Source organism: Tupaia chinensis, unplaced genomic scaffold (genome assembly GCF_000334495.1).
Source record: "Tupaia chinensis unplaced genomic scaffold, TupChi_1.0 Scaffold144015_1, whole genome shotgun sequence".
Lineage (NCBI taxonomy): Eukaryota > Metazoa > Chordata > Mammalia > Scandentia > Tupaiidae > Tupaia > Tupaia belangeri.
In genome coordinates, this window is record NW_006203867.1 from 158,569 (window position 1) to 173,779 (window position 15,211).

Consider the following 15,211-nt stretch of genomic DNA (forward strand, 5'->3'; position numbering starts at 1 on the left):
CCAAGACCAAAGGAGGCCCTGCCCCGCCCCGCCCCTGGCCCCGCCCCCAGCCGGGAGCCCCACCCCTATCCCATCCTTAGACCCGCGCGCTCTGCTCCGGAAGCCCCGCCCCATGCGCTCGGATCAGAGTGCGTCCGCTGCAGGCCCAGCCCGCAGAGCTGGCCCGGCTAGCTGTGGTCACAGGCTGGGCTGTGACCACACCCCCACGGGAGACCTGTCACCTTGCCCACCCCGAGCTCTGCCTTCCCTGTATCCACGGAAGTCCCCTGCTTCAATGGGAGCGGAGCCTGAGACCAGATTTGCGATTTCTTCCTGGGTGTTCCAGGTGCCCAAGTTGGCCAGGTGGGTCCGGAGCCCGCCGGCCAGCGCCATCCCACACCTGCACACCTGGTTTCCTCCTCCGGGGGTGAGGCGCCTGGGCTCACAGCTGAGGCTCCGCTAGAGCAAGTCCCGCTTCTCCTGTGGTTTTAAGGGGTAAAGGAAACCATCCTCTCCTCCCCCAGCCAAAGGCGCGAGGAAGGAAAGGAGCCTCCTAGGGGCTTGCCCAGCGCTGTTCCTCTCCTGCCCTCCCATTCCCACCGCCCACCCACCGGGCAGGCGCTGACCCCTAGGCTCCCCCTGGAGCCCCCGCAGCCCCCATGCTTCCTCTCTCCCCTACCTCTCCGTTACATCTGCCAGCGCCCCCCTCCTTTCCGCCCTCCCCCCACCACACATGCCGCCTTACTGAGCCCCTCTCCCCGACAAAGGCCCTTTCCAACACTGCCTTCCGCTCCGAGCCCTCCTGCCCACATCTTGCGTGGCAGTGGCCCCTGCCTTCCGTAGGGAGACCCGCTCTGCCTGCCCTCCAGAGCACACCCCTCCCCATCAGTCACTTCCAGAGACCCAGGTCTGACTGAGTGGCAACCTGGTTCCCTGCCTCACCCGCCCTGCTGGCCCTGCGCCCCCTGCCTCGGCCCTGATTGTCAGCAGGGTTGACCCTTTGTGGTAAGGGTCTTCCCGAGTATTGCAGGCCATTGGCCATCATTAGCCACCCCCCAGACGGCAGCTGGTGCACACACACACACACACACACACACACAGTGTGACAGCCAAAAAACGTCTCCAGGTGTCCCCTGGGTGACACCCTCTCCACCACCTAGGCCGAGGGAGGCTACCTGCTGGGGTCTCAGTGTTCTTGCCCCTTCTCCTCCTGCTGGAAACGAAGAGACAAGCGGGGCAGGCACACTGAGCTGGGAGGCAGACGCTCAGAGGGCTGTGGGCAGCGGCCTGGGCAGATGGCGTGGTCCTCCTTTGCAGATGTTCCCTCCTCCTGGGGGCCGCTGCCCACAGCCCGCACCTCTGCCCTGTGCTGCTCACTCTGAGCTCCAGGCTATCTGCATGCTGTTCCTGGGTCCCTCCTCCTCCGGGTCAGTGTGGCAGGCACCTCCCCCCAGGACCTCTCTGACCCCCGGGCCTGGCCTGGGCACGTCCTTAGCTGCAAACTCCCTCTTCTCTTCTTGTCCTCCTTGCTGGTGACTTTGCTGGGTGCCAGCCATAAGGACATGTCCGTGCGTCTTCACTGAATAAAGGAGGAGGCCATGTGTGAGGTGGGAACTTGGGCCTTGAGACTCATTCCTCAGGGCCTGCCCTTGCCCCAGAGTCACCCTTGCCCAGCGCCCCAAGGGCCAGGGGTCGGGACCATCCTCAGGCAGGGCTGGGGTGAAGGCCCATCAGCTTCCTGTGGCTCTGTGCTGGTTTTCCCCCCAGACACCCCTTAGATGACACACTCTCTCCTGGTGAGCTTGCCAGGCTGGCCTTGCTGTGTTCTTCCCAAAGACCACCTGCATCTGATTATCAGGATTGGCCCCCAGGTTCGTTCTCTCTTTCTTTTAATTTGACGAGAGAGAGAGAGAGAGAGAGAGAGAGAAAGCTGCCAGTTCTGGGACTTGAATTGCAGTCGGCCATATGGGAGTCCAGTGCCCTTAACCACCACACCACCTGCTGGCCCCATACGCTCCAGGTTTGTTTTTTGGTTTGTTGTTGTTTTGGGGAGGTTTTTGCTTTAGGGTGCCTGCGCTCACCAGAAAGAGAGAGAGAGACAGAGAGACAGAAAGCGAGAAATCACCCCCCCAGGGGGGATGGCCACGCCGCAGTCCCTTCTCTTCCATTCTCCTCTAGGGATCCTGGGCACGCACACACATGCGCCTGGCGTGAGTTTAAGCCACCGAGTCCGGGATTTGAATCCCGGTCAATTACATGGGAGTCCAGCAACATAATCATTATGCCAACTGCTGGTTCCCCCCAGCCCCAGTTCTTAACCCTCCCTCCACTCTGCACAGTGTGGGCAGGTGCACCCACCAGTCAATGCTAACATGTGCTCAAGGCGGAGATGGCCCTGACCCTGATCTCTTCCACCGGGAGCCAGGACTGCACTCAGCCCATCCTCTGGGTAACCCTGTGATCTTTTCTGACCCTCCCCCAGGACTCCATATGCGGGGTGTCCCCTCAGCCCCACAGCTATGCCACCTCTCACTGCCCCGATGATGAAGGCCATTGTGTGACTCACATTTTGGGCGACATGACTGAGCCTGTGAACGGCCTCTTCAGCAAAGGCCAGGCAGGTGCTCAGGCTTCTCTGTCCCCCTTCAGACTCGGGAAACAGCTTGTGGACTCTAAGCCAAAGCAAGACGCACAGACAGGGTGGCCGCTGTGATGTGGTCTGAGGGAGGCCCGGCCTGCCTCCAGCACCCAGACACCCTGGACAGTCCCAGGGTGGGAGTAGAAAGTTCTCAATCCTGCCTTGTGGGAGTGGACGGTCACACTGAAAACCTCACCTCCTGTCTGGCAATAGAGGCTCAGAAGCAAAGGGTTGGACAAAGACCTCAGAAAAGACAGTGCAGCAGGAAGCTTGGGGACTCAACCTTCCAGCTGATGACTGAACTAGAAGGAGCTGTTGTGGAACCAGCAGTTAGCGTAATGGCTATGTCGCTGAACTCCCATGTAGCCAACCATGGTTTGAGCCCTGGACCCGGTGGCTTAAACTCACTCTGGGCGCATGTGCGTGCGTGCCTAAGATCCCAAGAAGAGAATGGAGGAGAATAGATTGTGGCAGGGCCATCCCCCTGGGAGGTGATTTCTCACTTTCTGTCTCTCTGTCTCTCTCTGTCTTTCTAGCAAGCGCCACGCCCTATAGCAAAAACCTCTCCCAAAAAAAAAAAAAAAAAAAAAGGAGCTGTTGTAAGCAACTGTGTTGTTGAAAGTCTGGAGTCTAGGAGACCACTGGCAGCACCCAGGGAGGAACCCCTTGGAGGGTTTGGTCAGTTTCCACCTTCATGGGAACAGCTCCCATCCCCCACGCATCCTCCCACACAGCGATCAGCAACTTTGGGGACTGCGACTCTTGGTTCACTGCAGCCTTATTCACATGTGCCCAAAAGCTGGAAGCCCCCCGAATGTCTATCAAAGGATCAATGAATAAAATGCAGTCCATTCACATGGGGTATATCGGTCAAAGGAATGAAGTGAGCCGGCCCATGGCCTGGTGGTTAAAGGTTCAAGTCCCGGACCCAGTGGCTTAAACTCACGCCGGGCGTGTGTGCACGCGTGCCCAAGATCCCGAGAGGAGAATGGAGGAGAAGGGATTACGGCGTGACCATCCCCCCTGGGGGGGGGGTGATTTCTCGCTTTCTGTCTCTCTGTCTCTCTCTGTCTTTCTGGCGCGCACATGCCCTATAGCAAAAACCTCTAAAAAAAAAAAAAGAAAGAAAAGAAATACTGATACCATGACAGGGACAAGCCTTGAAAATATTCCACTGAGTGAGAGAAACCAGACACAGGACACGTGTCATGGGATTCCATTTATACGAAGCGCTCAGAATAGGCAGATCCACAGGGACAGAAACCTCAGAGAGACTGGTGGTGGCCTAGGGATGGGAGACTGAGAGGAACAAGAACAACTGCCAAGTGGCCAGAGTTTCCTCTGGGTATTCAAACGTCTGGAACCAGGTAGTGGCGACGTTCGCTCAGCCTGGGAATATACCCAAAAGCATTCAGTTGTGTCCTAGAAACTGGCAAACTGTACAGAATGTGAGTTGTAGCCCAATAATGCTGTTACATATATATATATATATACATATATATTTTTTTTTTGAGAGATTTTTGCTATAGGGCACGTGTGCTCGCCAGAAAGACAGAGACAGAGAGACAGAAAGCAAGAAATCACCCCGCAGGGAGGATGGCCACACTGCAATCCCTTCTTTATTCTCCTCTCAGGATCTTGGGCATGCATGCACACGCACCCGGCATGAGTTCAAGCCACTGGGTCTGGTACTCGAACTGCGGTCGGCTACATGGGAGTTCAATGAAGTGGCCATTATGCCAAGTGCTGGTCCCAACTGTTACATATTTTTTAAAAATGCAAAGGGCTCAGGATTTCACGTTTGCTTCAAGGAAGCCAGGGCCTGGGCCCACAGATGGGGCGGCAGCAGCTGCCAGGTGAGACAGGGTATCCTGTTCACGGAAAGGGTCCACTCACTCCTAGGCTGCAGCGGGACAGGGCGAGCCCCTGCGGTGGCCCAGGGCCAGGGCCAGCCTACCTGGAGAATCAAGGCCGGCCTGAACGGCCTAGCAATAAATAAAACAACTGGGTTTTACAAACGCTTCAGAACGCGGACTCCCTTCGAAAGTGAGAAATCACCCCTAAGGGGGATGGTTACGCCGCGATCCCTTCTCCATTCTTGTCTTGGGATCTTGGACACACACGCACACACGCCCAGCATGTGTTTAAGCCACCGGGTCCGGGACTCGAACCAGAGGATCCTGGTGGGGTGTATATGAGGGTCCTCTAGGAAGTCACCTTCGGAGGCAGAGGGTAGACATGGGAGGCTTCTGTCCTCCTGCTCAGGACAATGAACCAGATCTGGGGGCGAGCCTCGGGCATGTGGGAGGAGCCTAACTGCTGGTCGCTCCCAAGGTTGGGCGGGTCACCAGGGCCAACTGGCTCCCAAGGAGGAAGTAGCCAGGGGACCTAGGGGGAGGAGGGGCTGTGAGCTGCAGCCCAGCCACCTCAGGGCACTTACAGACTCCCTTTTATTGTCGTCAGCTGCCCTTAGAATGCCTCCCCTTCCCTCCTTTCCCCCATAGACGAACAGCAAGATGGAGAAAGCGCACACGCCCTAGGTGCGATGATAACGCCGCAATCCCGTCTCCAGTTCTCTGTCCTGATGGGGTTTTGGACACACACACACACACATACATACACACATACATACACACATACATATACACACACAGAGACTTATTTTTTTTTCAAGTCACTAGAGCCAGGATTCAAACCATGGCTGGCCATCTGTCTCCCTTAATCATTAGGCTACAAGGTCCGCCTGTTTCCCTCTCTTTGTTAATGTTTGTTTTTTCTTTCTTTCTTTCTTTCTTTTTTTTTTTTTTTTGGAGAGATTTTCACTGTAGGGCATGTGCGCTCGCCAGACAGACAGAGAGAGACATAGAGACAGAAAGCGAGAAATCACCCCCCAGGGGGGATGGTCACGCCGCAATCCCTTCTCCTCCATTCTCCTCTCAGGATCTTGGGCACACATGCACACGCACCTGGCGTGAGTTTTAAGCCACCGGGTCTGGGACACGAACCGCGGTCGACTACGTGGGAGTCCAGTGACATAGCCATTACACTAACTGCTGGTTCCCTTTTTTCTTTCTTTTTTTCCCCCCAGGAGAGAAAGAGAAGGAGACAGAGGCACCTCGATGGGATCTTTTTTTTTTTTTTGGAGCAGTTTTAACTATAGGGCGCATGCGCTCGCCAGAAATACAGACAGAGAGATAGAAAGCCAGAAATCACCCCCTAGGGGGGATGGCCACGCCACAATCCCTTCTCCTCCATTCTCCTCTCGGGATCTTGGGCACGCACGCACATGCGCCCGGCGTGAGTTTAAGCCACCGGGTCCGGGACTCGAACTGTGGTCAACTACGTGGGAGTCCAGCGACATAGCCATTACACTAACTGCTGGTACTCACTATGTTATCTTGACAGTGTACACCATTGCTTGTTTCTACCTCAGCCTGGAGCACGGACGGGGAGCCCTCTCGAAGTTATCCCTTTACCGCACACCTTTTACCTGCGTTTTCGGAAATATTTGCCCAGTCATGGCTCCCTGCGTGCATTCTGATTTGTTGCATTTTGCTGTTTACTCTGTACCCATTTTTTAACTGATGTATTTACTCTGTCTGCCGGCGGAGGAATTCATGCACATTTGTTTAATTTTGGGCTTGTCTTCCCGTTATCAGCCAGCGCCAAACACGGCTGGTATTTGCTCCCCGGACACGTAAATTCCCCCATCGGTACATTATCCTGTTATCGACTCCACGCCTGTGTTCACAGATCCTACTCAAGTTCTATTTAGCAATGTCATTTTATTCTTTTTTTATCAGAGCTACTAAAATATGATTGCATTTCCTGGAGTGAAGGTTGTCTGTGAGATCCCAGAACACGCCACGGCGTTGCTGTGAATGCAATCACGCCTCGCCACTTTATGTAATCACTTTCGACACGTGTACGAGGAGAAGTAGGATTCCCCCTCCCACCCAGATTCTCTTCCTCGTAAGATTGGGGTGTACTCTGCCAGCAACTAAGGCATTCTCAACCTTCCCTTACAGGAGCTCTCATCCCTGCAGGGGAAACTGAGGCTCAGAGAATAATGCAACTTGCCTGAAGGCCCACAGCAAGATCTGAAGCCAGAGACTCTGTGCTCAACTTACCCTTTCCAAAAGTCATGTGTGCTAGGTCCAGGGAGCTCACCACCTCGGGTGCAGGAGCTGACACCAGGTGAGCCCTGGGGCCCTGCAGTCCAGCAGTCCAGGGAGGCAGAACTATGGGAGCCCAGCTTGTGTACTGCAGTGCCCAAGAGAGCTGGGGGTCCCCAGCCACGGAGAAAGAGGGATGACAGAAAGGGAGGTTGGCTGGATAAACATGTGCTTTTTTTTTTTTTTTAGAGGTTTTTGCTATAGGGCGTGTGCGCTCACTAGAGAGACAGAGAGACCGAAAGAAAGAAATCACCCCCCAGGGGGGATGGCCACACCACAATCCCTTCTCCTCCATCCTCCTCTCGGGATCTTGGGCACGCACGCACATGCGCCCAGTGTGAGTTTAAGCCACCGGGTCCGGGACGCGAACTGCGGTCGACTACGTGGGAGTCCAGTGGCATAGCCATTACGCTAACTGCTGGTCCCAACATGTGCTTCTTTGTGGCTAATGAAATGGGATTCTGCCAGTGAATACGGCGGCAGAAGCTGGCCCTATAGCCTAGTGGTTAAAAGAGCTGGCTTTCTGGGACCAGCAGGTGGCGTGGTGTTTAAAGCACTGGATACTCCCATGTGGCTGACCATGGTTTGAGTCCCGGACCTGGCAGCTTGCTTTCTCACTTTCCCTCTCTCAATTTTTTTCTGTGTCTCTCCCTGATGAAATTAAAATAAATGAATAAATAAAATAAAATAAATAATTTAATAATAATAATAATAATAATTAAAAGAGCTGGCTCCCACAGGGCCAACTGCAGTTCAAATCCCAGCCCTGGAGTCTCGGAAAACATACCGGGCATGTGTGTGCACACACATGTGTGTACATGCCCAAGATCCTGACAGGATGGAGAAGTGGAGAAGAGATTCTGCTGTGACCGCACCCCAGTAAGGGCTGCTTTCACTCTCTCACTCTGCCTCTCTGTCGCTCTCTGGCAAGCACGCACGATGTTAAATAATTAAAAAGAAAAGAAAGCGGCAGACTCAGGGTACAAGATGTCTTTACTGGACACAGCAGGTGCGTGCCGTAGGAAGACCGGAAAGACACAAGGCCAATACATCAACGTCAGTTCTGGAGGTTGTTCTGCCCTGGGCACAGCCCTCATGGGAGCACACGCACTCCAGAGGGAGGCCCCGGGCAGTGTCTTTGGGCCAGACAGGACTCGGGACTCTTCCTTGGGGAAGTGAGAAGAATAACCCCCGCTCACGAGGGTGGTTACCAGGATTCAGTGGGCACCAAAGAAGCATGGCACCCGCGAGGGGCTGCTCTGCTTGGGCCCTAGGCCCAGCAACAGGGCCTTCCAGGACGGGAGGGCTGGGACAAGTATTATTCTACACACACCTTTCTACTCTCAGCATTTTTTTTTTTTTTTTGGAGAGGTTTTTACTATAGGGCACATGCGTTCACCAGACAGACAGAGACAGAGACAGAAAGCGAGAAATCACCCCCCAGGGGAGATAGCCACGTCGCAATCCCGTCTCCTCCATTCTCCTCTCGGGATCTTGGGCACACACGCGCCCGGCGTGAGTTTAAGCCACTGGGTCTGGGACTCGAACTTCAGGCAACTACATGGGAGTCCAGCGACATAGCCATTATACTAACTGCTGGTCCCACTCAGCTTTTGTTGTTGTTGTTCCAGTTGTTCTTTTTTTTTTTTTTTCCTTTCATGATAGAGGGGGCGGGGGGAAGGCAAGCTCCATGAGCCCCTCTGCAGCCTCCCAACCAGCCAGGATCACGGGTGTGAGCACCCAGGGAGCACAGGTTGACACGGGAACCAAACCTAGGCCTTTCCATGTGGATCTGGTGTGTCTAAGCCGCACGTGCATTACCCAGGCCAGCCCTGCTTGGAGCTTTAAATATATATATATATATATATATAATTTATTTCATTTTATTTGTCATAAGTACTATTATTATTCAATTTGCTATAGGGCAGGCACACTCACCAAAGAGTGAAAGTGAGAAAGCAAGCCTCCAGGTCTGGGACTTGAACTGTGGTTGTCCATGTGGGAGTCCAGTGCCCCAATCATCATGCAACCTGCTGGCCTATGCTTTGTACTCTATCCTGACAAGCATGTATCACTTTCTTTTTTTTTTTTTTTGAGAGGTTTTCGCTACAGGGCGCGTGCGCTCGCCAGACAGACAGAGAGAGACAGAGAGACAGAAAGCGAGAAATCACCCCCCAGAGGGGATGGCCACGCCGCAATCCCTTCTCCTCTATTCTCCTCTCGGGATCTTGGGCATGCATGCACACACACCCAGCGTGAGTTTTAAGCCACCAGGTCCTGGATGCGAACCGCGGTCGACTACGTGGGAGTCCAGTGACATAGCCGTTACGCCAACTGCTGGTTCCCAGCATGTATCACTTTTGTCATTATGGAAAATGCCTGAAATAGGGCTAGTCAGTGGCAGGATGGCTAAGGCAGCAGGATCCCACGTGGCCGGCTTGGCAAACACACAGGGTGGGTGTGCATGTGTGCCTAAAATCCTGAGAGGAAAATGGCATGGCTGTCCCCCTGGGGATGCTTTCTTGCTATCTTTTTCTGGTAACCACCTGTAGCATATTTAAAAATACATATTAAAAATAATTTTTCAAGATGTTTTTGCTATAGGGCGCGCACACTCACCAGAAAGACAGAGACAGAGAGACCAGCAGTTAGTGTAATGGCTATGTCGCTGGACTCCCACGTAGTCGACCGTGGTTCAAGTCCTGGACCTGGTGGCTTAAACTCACGCCAGGCACATGTGCGTGCGTGCCCAAGATCCCGAGAGGAGAATGGAGGAGAAGGGATTGCGGCGTGGCCATCCCCCCAGGGGGTGATTTCTCGCTTTCTATCTTTATTTTTCTGTCTCTGTCTTTCTGGCGAGCGCACATGCCCTATAGCAAAAACCTCTCCAAAAAAAAAAAAAAAAGTAATAACTCCGTAGCATGACCCTGCAGCTCCTATTTTGTAATGTGTAATAATTCGGGGCTGCTCAAAGACGTGCCCTCTCCCCTCCCCGCCCCCAGCACACCCATAGCTGGTGCCCTTCAAGCCAGGCTCTGCAGGATTTATTGGAGATTTATTTAGGCGGCCTGGCTGGCCGACCAGGAGCGTCTCCAGAGTCGTTCGAGCCTTCTCCTCCTCCCTGGGAGCAGCTCTGAGTAGACGCAGGCAGGGAACCTGTCCTCCCACCCTAGGCCGGAGGTTCAAAGCCCAGGGGGACAGGCTCCGGGGCGTGCTCACCGCTGTCCCTTAAGCGGCCTCTGACGTAGGTGGAAACGTGGTCCGGGCGCGTGAGCCCAGGTCAGCTTGCTCCCCAACCCTGAGCGTCTGCGGTCAGCCCTGCCTACCATTGATTTTCTTTCCTCACTCAGCCCGGCTTCGGCTTCGTGGCTGGTACTCAGTGTCCCTGCAGGGGCTGGGCAGTGCTGACCTTGGCCTCCCCGGCCAGTGGTGTTCGAGGCTAATGTCCTTCCAAATACCTGCCACCCCTGCCGGCGAGGCCACCCTGAAAACACCAAGGCATTGATGACCTGGCCTCGTGGCCACTGAGGAGTGGCCACCATTTGGGATCAGGGCTGAGAAGTGGCCCTGGCTGTGGCAGGCCCTGTGATCACAGACGGCAGTGCATGCGGGGCTCCCCTCCTCTGCTGAATGTTCACACCTGTGTGCGGTTCAGAGGCGACTTCTTCAGAAAGCTAGTGGAAAGTGGAATTAAAGAACAAGTTTATGGGACCAGCAGTTGGCATAATGGCTACGTTGCTGGACTCCCATGTAGTCAACCGCAGTTCGAGTCCTGGACCCAGTGGCTTAAACTCATGCCGGGCTCATGTGCGTGCGTGCCCAAGATCCCAAGAGGAGAATGGAGGAGAAGGGATTGCGGCGTGGCCATCCCCCCTGGGGGGTGATTTCTCACTTTCTGTCTCTCTGTCTCTCTCTGTCTCTCTGGTGAGTGCACACACCCCATAGCAAAAACCTCTAAAAAAATTGTTTATTTAATTCTGTGTGTTATTAGTATTGTTGTTGTTATTATTATTAATTTGATCAGAGAGAGAGAGAAAGGGAAAGCAAGAAAGGAAGCCGCTAGGTCCGAGACTCAAACTGCAGCCAACCATGTGGGAGTCCAGTGCCTTTAACCACCATGCCACCTGCTGGGCCCTACTGTTTTCTTTTTTAAGAGGGATTTTTGTTATAGGGTGTGTGTGTTTGCTGGAGAGAGACAGAGAGACAGAAAGTGAGAGATCACCCCCTAGGAGGGAGGGCCATGCCTCAATTGCTCCTCCATTCTCCTCTTGGGATTTTGGGCATGCATGCACACAAACCCAGCAAGTTTCAAATTTCCAGGCCCGGGACTCAAACCACAGTTGGCCATGTAGGAATCCAGTGAAATAACCATTACCCCATCTGCTGGTCCCTATACTTTTTTTCTTTAATTCATGAAAAATGCTTATTATGCATGGATTTCAAAACTTTTGCACCAGAATATATGGGTGCTAATTCTCTTTTCTGCAAACCTTTTTTTTTTGAGGGATTTTGTGCTCACCAGAGAGACAGAGAGAGACAAGAGAGACAGAAAGTGAGAAGTCACCCCCCAGGGGGGGTGGCCACGCCACAGTCCCTTCTCCTCCATTCTCCTCTCGGGATCTTGGGCACGCACGCACACACACGCCCAATGTGAGTTTAAGCCAGGGACGCGAATTGCGGTTGACTACGTGGGAGTCCAGCGACATAGCCATTACGCTAACTGCTGGTCCCACCCCACCCCGTCCCTTTTCTTTGCAGGTACAGTGGGTGTCCACATACCTAGTGCCCGTATACTCAGATGCTGGCACACCCATGTGGAAGGGGCCCGTGCGTGTCCTGTCACAGCAGCCCCTGCGTGTTCCCTGGGAGGCACGTTCACAGTTCATGAAAAATTCTCCTTGATGTGTGTGCAGCCGGCCTCAGTCCCCGTCACCAGCCGCGTCCTCCCGCCTTCCTCGAATTGCTCAGCCTTCATTTATGTCTTCATAGGGGCCTGAACAGCAGGAACGGAGCCCCAGGACGACAGGCCACACCATGCTCACTGCTCCCGGGGCTCGGAGGCCCCAGGGGAAGTCAGGAGACACCTTCAGCACTTGTCCCAGCAGCGGCCTCCGAGGGTGGGTGGGATTAGAAGCAGCAGCAACCGAGGACACCCCAACATGCACGGGGGATGTCCTTTCTTTTCTTTTCTTTCTTTTTTTTTTTTTTTGGAGAGGTTTTTGCTATAGAGCACGTGCGCTTGCCAGAAAGACAGAGAGAGAGAGAGTCAGAGAGACAGAAAGCAATAAATCCCCCCCCGGGGAGGACGGCCACGCCGCAATCCCTTCTCCTCCATTCTCCTCTCAGGATCTTGGGCACGCACGCGCACGCGCCCGGCGTGAGTTTAAGCCACCGGGTCTGGAACTCGAACCACAGTCGGCTACATGGGAGGCCAGCAACATAGCCATTATGCTAACTGCTGGTCCCCCGGGTGATGTTCCAAGGAGCAGCATTCACAGAGGTGGCAGAAGGGAGGCCAGGGTGCTGGGGGCTTCTCATCTGATGGGTCTGTCTGAGGCACGGAGCTCTCCCCCCAAGCCCTCCACGGGCCCTGCCTCAGCTCAGCCTGCAGCCAGCACCACCTGCATGCAGTGTCCCTGGCCCGTCCACCTGGGCATGGGGCATCAGACGGCCTCTTTCCAGCAGCGCACAGGTGGTGGGGTCAGGTGTCCTCCAAGAGTCACTGAGCCCCATAAAGTGGGTGGAGAACAGCATCGTGCTTGGTGACAGCGGCCACCACTCACCAGGTGCTCACCATTAAAGTCACCGAGTAGCCAGAGCAGCCCGAAGAGGCCCGCCTGGCCCATTTACACACCGGGCAGCGAGGCTGGGAGCGCCACACCCTCTCCAGCACAGGGGGCCGAAAACTGGGACCTGGTCAGTCTGTGTCACACCCTCTTTCTAACCCTGGCCTCCTGGCTTCCCCAGACCCCAGCCTACCAGTCCCGGCCTCCCCAGGACCAGGCCTCCTTGGTCTCAGCCTCTCTCAGGCCTCATTCTCCTATCTGGACCTCTCCGAAGTCTCGGCCTACCCAACTCTTACCTCCCCACACCTGCTCCCCTCTGGGAAGTCGCCCCAGGTCCCCGCTACCCAGTTCCACTCCTCCAGCCTCGCCCCTCTGAGCCCACGTCCGAGTGCAGATTCACTTCAAGCCCACAGTGTCCCCTGGCTGTGGCTGCCTGATCTTCCCTGTATGTATTAAATGCTGCTAAGAGAGGCAGAATTCAGCTTGAAGGCCCAGCCCAGCACAGAGGAAGACCCCCCGTGAAAGCTTTCCCCTCAGTCTGCTGTGAGCCCTGGGGTGGGAGGAGGCTGGGAGAGCGGGGCCCTGTCCAGGGTGCGGCTGAGGACAGACAGACAGAGCAGATGGCAGCCCCGCCTGCAGCCTGACCTCACACCCCTGGGCTGGGAATGGGGGAAGCCACAGTGAGGGACACCCAGGGTGGGATTTCCTGTCCCCTGGCCATAGCCACACAGAGACCCTCCTGTCCCATGGGGCACTCTGGCCTGCTGGCCTTATGACCCCAGGCGAAGCTCAGCTTCTCTGAGCCGCTGTCTCCTTTACAGCCATTGGGGGTCCCCAGGCTGCCCGATAGGGAGTCCCCTGAGAGCTGTTGGCCAGGGCAAGGCTGGGTTGGGGGTCCCTATGGCCTCTCAGATCCTTCAGACACCCCTCCTATGGAACTCCACCCCAATTTGGCTCCTGGCACCACTGCCTGCGTTCACAATGGGGAGAAGAGAGGTTTGGGGGAGCCTGGCCTGCTCCCTGCAGACGGTCAGGCCTGCAGTGACAGAGGCAGCCAGCAGAGAGCAGCAGAGGGTCGCACAGTTGCCCAAGCTGAGCTAAGTGGGCAGCCCTGGTCAGGCACTGCTGGGGCCCACCCTGCCTGCCCCCACCCCTGGAGTCCTGTCTCACCACCAGGACACCCGAACCCCGGCCCAGCTGCTGCAGTGGGAGGCCTCACCCCTCTCACTCAAGACTCCAGCCAAGCTGCTCACCCAAAGCCACCCCTGCTTCCCTAGCACAAGGCCCTCGGCAGGTGGCCATCTGACACTACCCTGTATCCCCCAGATAGGGCCCAGCGGGGGCCCTCCTCCAGCACGCTCAGGCCTGAGGTCAGGGCAAGGCTTGGGTGCATCGGGCAGCATCCCGTGTCCCCCACCACACCATGCATCCCCTCCCGCACACACCTGCCTGCCACCACACCACATCAGAGTGGACAGACACGTGGCCTCCGGGGCAGTGGCCACTGCAGGCCTATGGCCTGGCCATGCCGAACCAGGCTTAGCATCTTCAGGGCCATCTCCTCCCCTGGGGGTCCTCACAAAGGTGGCCAAGGATTGGGGCCATGCGAGGCTGGCTGGGCCCGGCACCACGAGGCTGCCGAGCCCCATGGCTCTGTGTCCTCTGGTGACGGGGTACTCACCCCTTCGAGGCTGTGGGCTCCAGTTGCTTCCCATCCACCCAGGCATGGCTCCATCAGCCATCAGCTCTCTGGCTTGTCCCGGCATTTGTCATCCAGACCCCCACAGCAGTCCCCCTCCTTCCTCTCCCGCCACTGACCCTGGCCTGGTTCCAGGACGGGGACCTTTCTTTCTTTCCTCCATAGTTTCCTGCTCTGGAGGCAGAGATAAAGAGAGTGTGCCCTCAAAAGAGTCTTACTGTCGAGGGACCAGCAGTTAGCATGATGGCTATGTCGCTGGACTCCCACGTAGTCGACTGTGGTTCGAGTCCCGGACCCGGTGGCTTAAAACTCACGCTGGGCGCCTGTGCGTGCGTGCCCAAGATTCCAAGAGGAGAATGGAGGAGAAGGGATTGCGGTGTGACCATCCCCCTGGGGGGTGATTTCTCGCTTTCTGTCTCTCTGTCTGGCGAGCACGTCAAACGAAAGAGTCTTACTGTCTGATCGCCCTTGGCCTCAGCCAACCCCGGGTCACAGGCACACGAGCACCCCCCTCCCCCCGCCCGTGTGCTCAGGGAGGGCTCTGGATATGAGCCTGGAACCTTCCCGTGAGAGTCAGCCTCACAGGACGCCACTGCATCCCGTCGGCCCTGTCTATCCACCTCTCTAGTGACCATACCAGAGTCTCGGCGGTAACAGGGAGTCGCCCTCACCCCTCTCCAGCCCAGCCCACTCCCATGCCAGCTCTCACTGTCAGACCCCCCTAGGGATATCTCTCCCTGTGCCCCTGCTCTGGCCCCACCTCCAACTCCCCACCACCTGCCTCCTGCCCCCTAGTGGATGGACCTGCAGGTGCGGGTTCTCTCCCGACTAGGAGACACCGGGGCCATGACAGGAGGGTTCCGCTCTGCTAATAGGAAACACAGCTCATTTTTCCTTCCTCTTTGCCCCATTAGTAGGGAGGCGGCAGGAGGGA

At 55.9% G+C, this 15,211-nt stretch overlaps 1 long non-coding RNA gene across 1 annotated transcript; it reads left to right on the top strand.

Moving 5' to 3' along the window:
• Positions 1–209: 209 nt before the first annotated feature.
• On the top strand, positions 210–11,926 carry LOC102483639 (uncharacterized). Its single transcript, XR_337040.1, has 3 exons — positions 210–342; positions 6,646–6,814; positions 11,551–11,926. It is a non-coding gene; the product is annotated as an uncharacterized LOC102483639 (long non-coding RNA).
• Positions 11,927–15,211: the final 3,285 nt, after the last annotated feature.